We start from the raw sequence: 7,209 nt of genomic DNA, 5'->3' as shown, positions 1-7,209 counted from the left end.
GTGAAAGGTTCCGATAATACAAAGATTTCTACTGTTTATAATGCTGCCATCTAGTGGAAAGTAAAATAAAAACTTGTAGAACAACATAAGACTTGTGACGTTTTTTCCGTTTTTTGTTTTCGAAAGAGAGAGACGGATTAGAACTAAATTTTCTATTATTCAATAGCAAATTTACTGGTTTTGGTAATCGTTGCACTGCATTTCTGACACTCTGTATCTATTACAGAATATTCATATTTTAACATTTATCATGCGTCTTTTTTTTTTTTGGAATTCCCTAGGTGGACCCTATAGTCGAGGGGGGGGGGCACATTTGCGACATGGTAAATCCCACCACGATGTGTGGGGGTGTGTATGTTTGTGTCCTTCCTTTTTCTTTCATCATAATTACCAACGGTATAAATAAATAACAGATGAGAAAAAACATACATATGTACAGGAACAGGTATAAAAGTAATAATAATTAAAAAAAAGATGATTCAAATCATCTGATAAACCCTTAATGATCGACCAAAATTAAATACACATTTTTACACATTAATTTTTTAACAAATTAAATGCCAAACGTATTTTTTCTACGTCATATTTGTCTACATAACCTGATTCCAGGTGTTGACTACATTTTCGCCAAACGCCACTGCTTAAAGGCGCTCAAAATACATTTGCACGACGGCGCCGATCAGGCTTGGCGCGGGTCTGATCAAGAGTCATCTAAAACTGCGTTTGTCGAACTGCAATTTTGAAAAAATTATAGAAAAGAGCCCCTGATTCCCCCCTCTTTCCTTAACATGATCAAAGACAAGCCTAGAATTGCGTTTTTGGAATATCAATTTCAGACAAATGCCGGGGGAATGGCACTGAAATTCACCTTCCACCAACATTGTCCAGATCTATCAAACCCCCCCTACTCTCGTTAACATCATTAAAAAATCGTGTTAAATTTGGTTTTCAGGGCTTCAATTTCGAGAAAATTCCGGAGGAGCTTCCAAAACTAGTTTTCTTAACGTCACATAGGTCGGCTACAATTGCGATTTTAGAGCTTCAATTTCAGAAAACTGCTTTTCCTTCAACCACAGATAGCGTTTTTAAGACTTTAATTTTGGAAATTTTCCTGGGACAAGCCCTAGGATCTCTTCTTTCCCTAACATTACCACAGATAGTCTAAAACTGCGTTTTAAGAACTACAATTTTGGAAACAAAGGAAAAGCCCTCTTTACACAACGTTAAACTATCTACAACTGCGCTTTTAAAGTTTCAATATTGAAAAATTACCGAGAAGAGCACACCAAACCTTTTATCCCCAAAACATCACCAGAGATCGTCTAAACGAGGCCTTCGAGATAGGAAGGCCATCCAACTAGCAAATGACGTCATCGTTCGTCGATCCACAATGATATTGGGAAGTGAGCACTTCGATTAGTATTTTGATTTAATTAAACTATTTGGTTTATTTATTATTGTCTTTTATTATTTTAGTAGCATTAAAAGTTCTACTTTTTCATTTGAAAACATAAAAAGGAACCGATAATCATACACTAAAAAATACACTGAGCTTAATTCATAGTATTTTACATAAAAACATTTATGAGTCTTACAAAGTATTCAAATAACTAAACACGATTTTATTTTACAATCATGTTAAAACGAAGTGATAAATAAACACAGTTTTATTTTTCATTTGATTTTTTTTTTAACCTAATCGCATTTTAACTACTTGTATATTGCATTGAAACATTAACTCTTAAGAAGTATTCAAATAAATAAATGAACTTTCATTTTACAGTTACATCAAAACAAAAATAATTTTACCATTGTATTTGAATAAGAGTTAAATGAAATTTTAAAAAATAAATAAACATTTTTACTTAAGTAAATGGGAAACATGACTGCAATATGTTTCAAAGACATAACATCAAATTAAAGTACATAATACCAGATTATTAATGTTAACTTAGCTGAGCAAATTTATGCTTTTAAAAAGACATGAATGCTTGGGTGCCATCCCCCAAAGTAAACACTGCCCTACCCCCTTCAATTAAGAAAACTTCAAAAAAAATACCTCAAAAACATCTCCCCCATCTCCCTTAAAATTTCAAGGGCACAGTTATTTAACTATAGCCGTTGAAAAGCTGCCATTACTATGAGACTATGATTCCGACACCCCCCCCCCCTTCGGTGGGCACTCTCGAAAAATTACACAGGAATTGAACTTGAAAAACGTTAATTAAAGAAGGAATTATACAACATCATGAATACTGTATGTTGTACATCAAAAAAATGTATTCAATAACTAAGCAGACTTTTTTTTTTTTTTTTGGAATTTCGCTACTTTTCCATTTTCAGCTTTTTCTGCTGCTAATGATTCTTGTGTGTGTGGGGGGGGGGGCTTCAATAGTTCATCATTTTAGGCTTTTGAAAAATTATTTTAAAAAGCATTAATTGATGACAAAGTAACCTTTTTCAAAAAACTTTTCATAGGATGACCATTTCAGCAACTTTCTTCAATACTTAAAACCTCATATATGTTGAATTTAGATCAACTTTTGCTGAGTATGCTCTTTTAGGAATTCAGCGTGACAGTTTTGTGACAGGGGGAAGGGAGGGGATAACAAGAAGTATGACACCACGCGTTGTTTATAACAATATACTCATGTTGAACAACGTTACGTGTAACAAGGAGGGGGGGGGGGCATTTGTTCAAAATTTTGCAACATACTTTATGGACAGCCCCTTATTCAATTTATGTTACAGTTTCAGAGTTCCTGAAAGCTTATTAACAGAAAACCCAAGGAGTTCAAAAAATATTTAGTTCAAGACATTTTGCCCTTTTTAAGCATAAACAAAGAAGCATAGAGCATTTGGCAAAAACACGTTGCGTATCCACTGCTCAAAAGTAATCTTTCGTAAGCTCAGAAATTATGAATTCCTTTAACTCAACCACAATTTGTGCATAAATATCATAAAACTTAAAGACAACAGTGGAAAAAATCATATATTTTTTTTAATTTACGCACAGAACCAGCTTGTTTGAATAACATTACAGGGGCGTAGTTGGGGGGAAATGTTTGAGTATCGAACCCACGACCTCCGGCGTTCAAAGCTAATCTTCTACCTCAGAGCTACGGAAGCCCATCAAGGAATGTTTTTTTTTAAATCAAAATAACACATGCTAGCGTATGAAACAATTTAATCGAAACCGAAAATATAATATTAGTTCAGTTAAAAGCCTGTTTCAATAAACTTGTTTACATACATATTAACTGAATATCAACACCAAGTTACGTTGCTTCTGATAGCAACAAGTATATTTGCAGAAAATTTTGACATATGTATATTGTCAGCTTGGAAAATCCATTTCGAATAAATGCGTGCACAAGGTTGAAAAAATAAAGAAATAAAAAGTTGCAAGTTTACCATTTCAAATATTAAAAGCAGTACGCTGAAATTACAAATTACAGACAAAGATATCAGAAAGGAAACTGACAATTGTTTGTGTAATAGAGGAAAAATTAAGTAACCTTAACTGCATGAACTTAAAAGCATAAAATGTAAATTTGTTTATCTGAGAAAAGTACTTACCTCCGAACTTTAAAATTTATTCCATGAGAAGCCCAACTTTTTTCTTCGCATGCAGGTTGTTCGGAAGCTGAAATCACTGACTCACTTTCATTCGGCAGACAGTTGCAATACTTTTTTTTTTTATTTCCAATGGCTGGCAGCAAGAAAAGGTTACAAAGAACAAAATAGCAAAAACAAACAAATTGCCTCTACATTCCGGTACGAGGAAAGGATGAGATAAATACAACAGTATTGTACTCAAAAATGTGCATTCGAAGTTACATATTTCCTATTTCATCTATTTCAGCCAGAGCACTACTGTTTACTGGTAAAACGCACTGCTTTCAAAGTTTCGCGGCAAGTTCATAGATCGACGACTGGTGGCGTAACGAAGCGGGGGGGGAAAGGAGTTGTCTGGCCTGTTATCACGTGGGTCTCGGTCTAAAACTGGTTTTAAAACTGTAATTTCGAAAATTTTCCGGAGGAAAAACCCCCGAACCCCCTATCTAAGTGACAATAAAATAAGATTCATATTGTATACATTTAGTAATGAATCCATTCCAAGTTATAAATTTGAATCCACTCTTCCTGTAATTGTTCATACGTTTGAAAAAAAAAAGTGTAGCAAAATTCAGGGGTACCCAAAACTTGTTTACTCAAGGTGCACGTTGTAAAATTTGGGAAGGCAAGGCAGGTCAACAATCCAACAATATTTTAGTTCAAATGCTATTTGTTAGCGCTACCCTCCCCCTCTCATGAATTTGACTGGAAATTAAACACTCTAAAAACTGTTATATTTAACCCGATTCGAAAGCGAGGAATTTTTTTTTGGGAGGGGGGGGAATTTGCGCCATTGAGCTTGGGGGGGATGGGCACCCCTGCAAGGTACAATAGGATGCTGTACCTTGAGACAGTTTGGAACTCTTACTTTAAATGGTTGGCAGTATTTTATTTTCAAACTGCCTGCATTAAGAAAAAAATACATATTGCATAGAAGTATTTTGGGGTATTTTAATGTGACTTTTAGATTTTAAATTTGACTCAAGTAATTGACGTCAAAATTTAAAATATGAAAAGTGTCCCAAGGTACAACAATCTCCTGTACTAATCATTCAAAATGACAAAGACAAATGGCTTTAGTTGACATGGAAGAACTTTCTTCGTTCTCTTGTCACTTTTAGAAATTATGTACTTTTTTTGGACTGGATAGGAATGTTGAGGTTAAGGACTCATCAAAATTTTGAAGTCTGCTTGGAATGAATTTGTATCAAGCCATTACATCAAAACATTTTTGAACGCATCATCAGTTGAAAAGCCTTTGCTAAATTTTTATTCTCTGGTCCTGGAAAGAGAAATTTGTAGATGTTACTTCATGTAGATGTTCGTTTTACTTCATCCAGTCGAAAGTAGCCATTATATTATTTCTCCAAGCCTTCTGAAAGTTTTTTGTTTAAAGCTTTTGTAGACAATTAAGTTACGAAAATATTTACTTACATTAAAAAATATTTGCTTAACATTAGTTAAGCAAATAATTTTTTTAAACAGAGGGCACGCCATATTGAACCTATTTGAGAAGATTTCACAAGATCACAAGCATCTTCTTCATTTGCAAAGATGTGCTGATGCCCTTAGATGCAAAAATGAGCTACAAAGGTTTATAAACTAGGGTAACCCGATTTTTTCTTTTTTCCCGGTTTTCGATGACGGATAGGGCGAAAACGGTGACGTTGGTAGAACAAAGAGCACAATAAATAAATAAATAAATAAATTATTAAAAAATAAATAAAAATAAAATAAAAATAAACAAATAAATTGGAATGTTTTAGAGAATTTCTTGGTCAATGCACGGAAATTTCAGCAAAAATTTGTTTGTTTATTTATTTTTTAAATGTATTTAGCAAAGTTAGCAGTAGTTATTATTTAGTTTTCGATGATTGGAATTGAGGAAAAGGTGGCAATGATGGCACTGAATCCCCATCAGCAATTTGAAGTGTGCGGTATAATTCCATCTATTGCCTCAACTACATCGTAATAGTGGCAATTTCCTGCTTTTTGAACATTTTTAACAAATTTTGTCAGAACATTGCAAGATTTTTTCGATCTTATTCATCTCAAAGAATTCCTAAGTATGTCGCATTGCATTATGCATCATTTAGATGGTTGGTGTATTATAAATTAGATATTCATAGCAATTAAATTTTAAAATTTAAAATATGCAATTAGAAAATATTGTGTGTTTATCCGTTTGCTTTGCGTTTAATGCCAACATACAACAGCCCACTGCTTACCAAAAGAGAAATGTCTGTACCCATTGGCGCACACAAGAGGGTGTCCTGGGAGCATGGGCGCTTATATGCAAAATTTTAAAGGGAGCTCAGATATTTTCTCTATGATTTTTAAGGATATTTTCCCCATGGAAACCGATTTCAGTACAGATTTAAGTTATTAAACTTTGACTAACTTATTCATCAATGGCAGAAAAAGAAATGTTTTTACATTTTTGCAAAGAAAAAAGTACTTCAAGCAAGGAAGTTCTAATTTCTAGGGGGGGGGGCTTGAGCCGCCACTTTGCCCTCCCCCCATATGAGTGCCGTGCCTGGGGGTCCAAACTAGGGTTTTCAATCGCGAAATCCCGATCCCGCGGGATCCTGCATAGAATTTAGCGGGATTACTTGGACAGAATTAAGACAAAAATCCCGCAAGATTTCTAATCCCGAAAATATTTTCCATGCAAACATTTTCAAACTTTTGTCGCTCATAAAACGAAGTGAAAGGTTCCGATAATACAAAGATTTCTACTGTTTATAATGCTGCCATCTAGTGGAAAGTAAAATAAAAACTTGGAGAACAACATAAGACTTGTGACGTTTTTTCCGTTTTTTGTTTTCTAAAGAGAGAGACGGATTAGAACTAAATTTTCTATTATTCAATAGCAAATTTACTGGTTTTGGTAATCGTTGCACTGCATTTCTGACACTCTGTATCTATTACAGAATATTCATATTTTAACATTTATCATGCGTTTTTTTTTTTTTGGAATTCCCTAGGTGGACCCTATAGTCGAGGGGGGGGGGGGGGGCACATTTGCGACATGGTAAATCCCACCACGATGTGTGGGGGTGTGTATGTTTGTGTCCTTCCTTTTTCTTTCATCATAATTACCAACGGTATAAATAAATAACAGATGAGAAAAAACATACATATGTACATGAACAGGTATAAAAAATAATAATAATTAAAAAAAAAGATGATTCAAATCATCTGATAAACCCTTAATGATCGACCGAATGAAAAATGAAAAGAAAAAAAAAATCAAAACAGTATCATTGCGTAGTGTATGCCGAAAGGGAAAGAAAAGCGTCGACTTTTGGTTAGACAATCAAAGTTTATTGCACTGTAATCTGTTTCCTCATTTTGCTTGAGCATCATGCGATAATTGATTTATGAGCGTCATTTACTACACTGAAGAGCCAAAAAAAACTGGTACACCTGCTTAATATCGTGTAGGGCCTCCGCGAGCACGCAGAAGTGTCGCAACACGACGTGGCATGGACTCGATTAATGTCTGTAGTAGTGCTGGATCCAATTGACACCATGAATCCTGCAAGGCTGTCCATAATTCGCTAAGAGTACGAGGAGGGGGAGATCTCT

Source organism: Uloborus diversus, chromosome 1, assembly GCF_026930045.1.
Source record: "Uloborus diversus isolate 005 chromosome 1, Udiv.v.3.1, whole genome shotgun sequence".
Classification (NCBI taxonomy): Eukaryota; Metazoa; Arthropoda; class Arachnida; order Araneae; family Uloboridae; genus Uloborus; species Uloborus diversus.
This window is presented reverse-complemented; position numbering follows the sequence as displayed.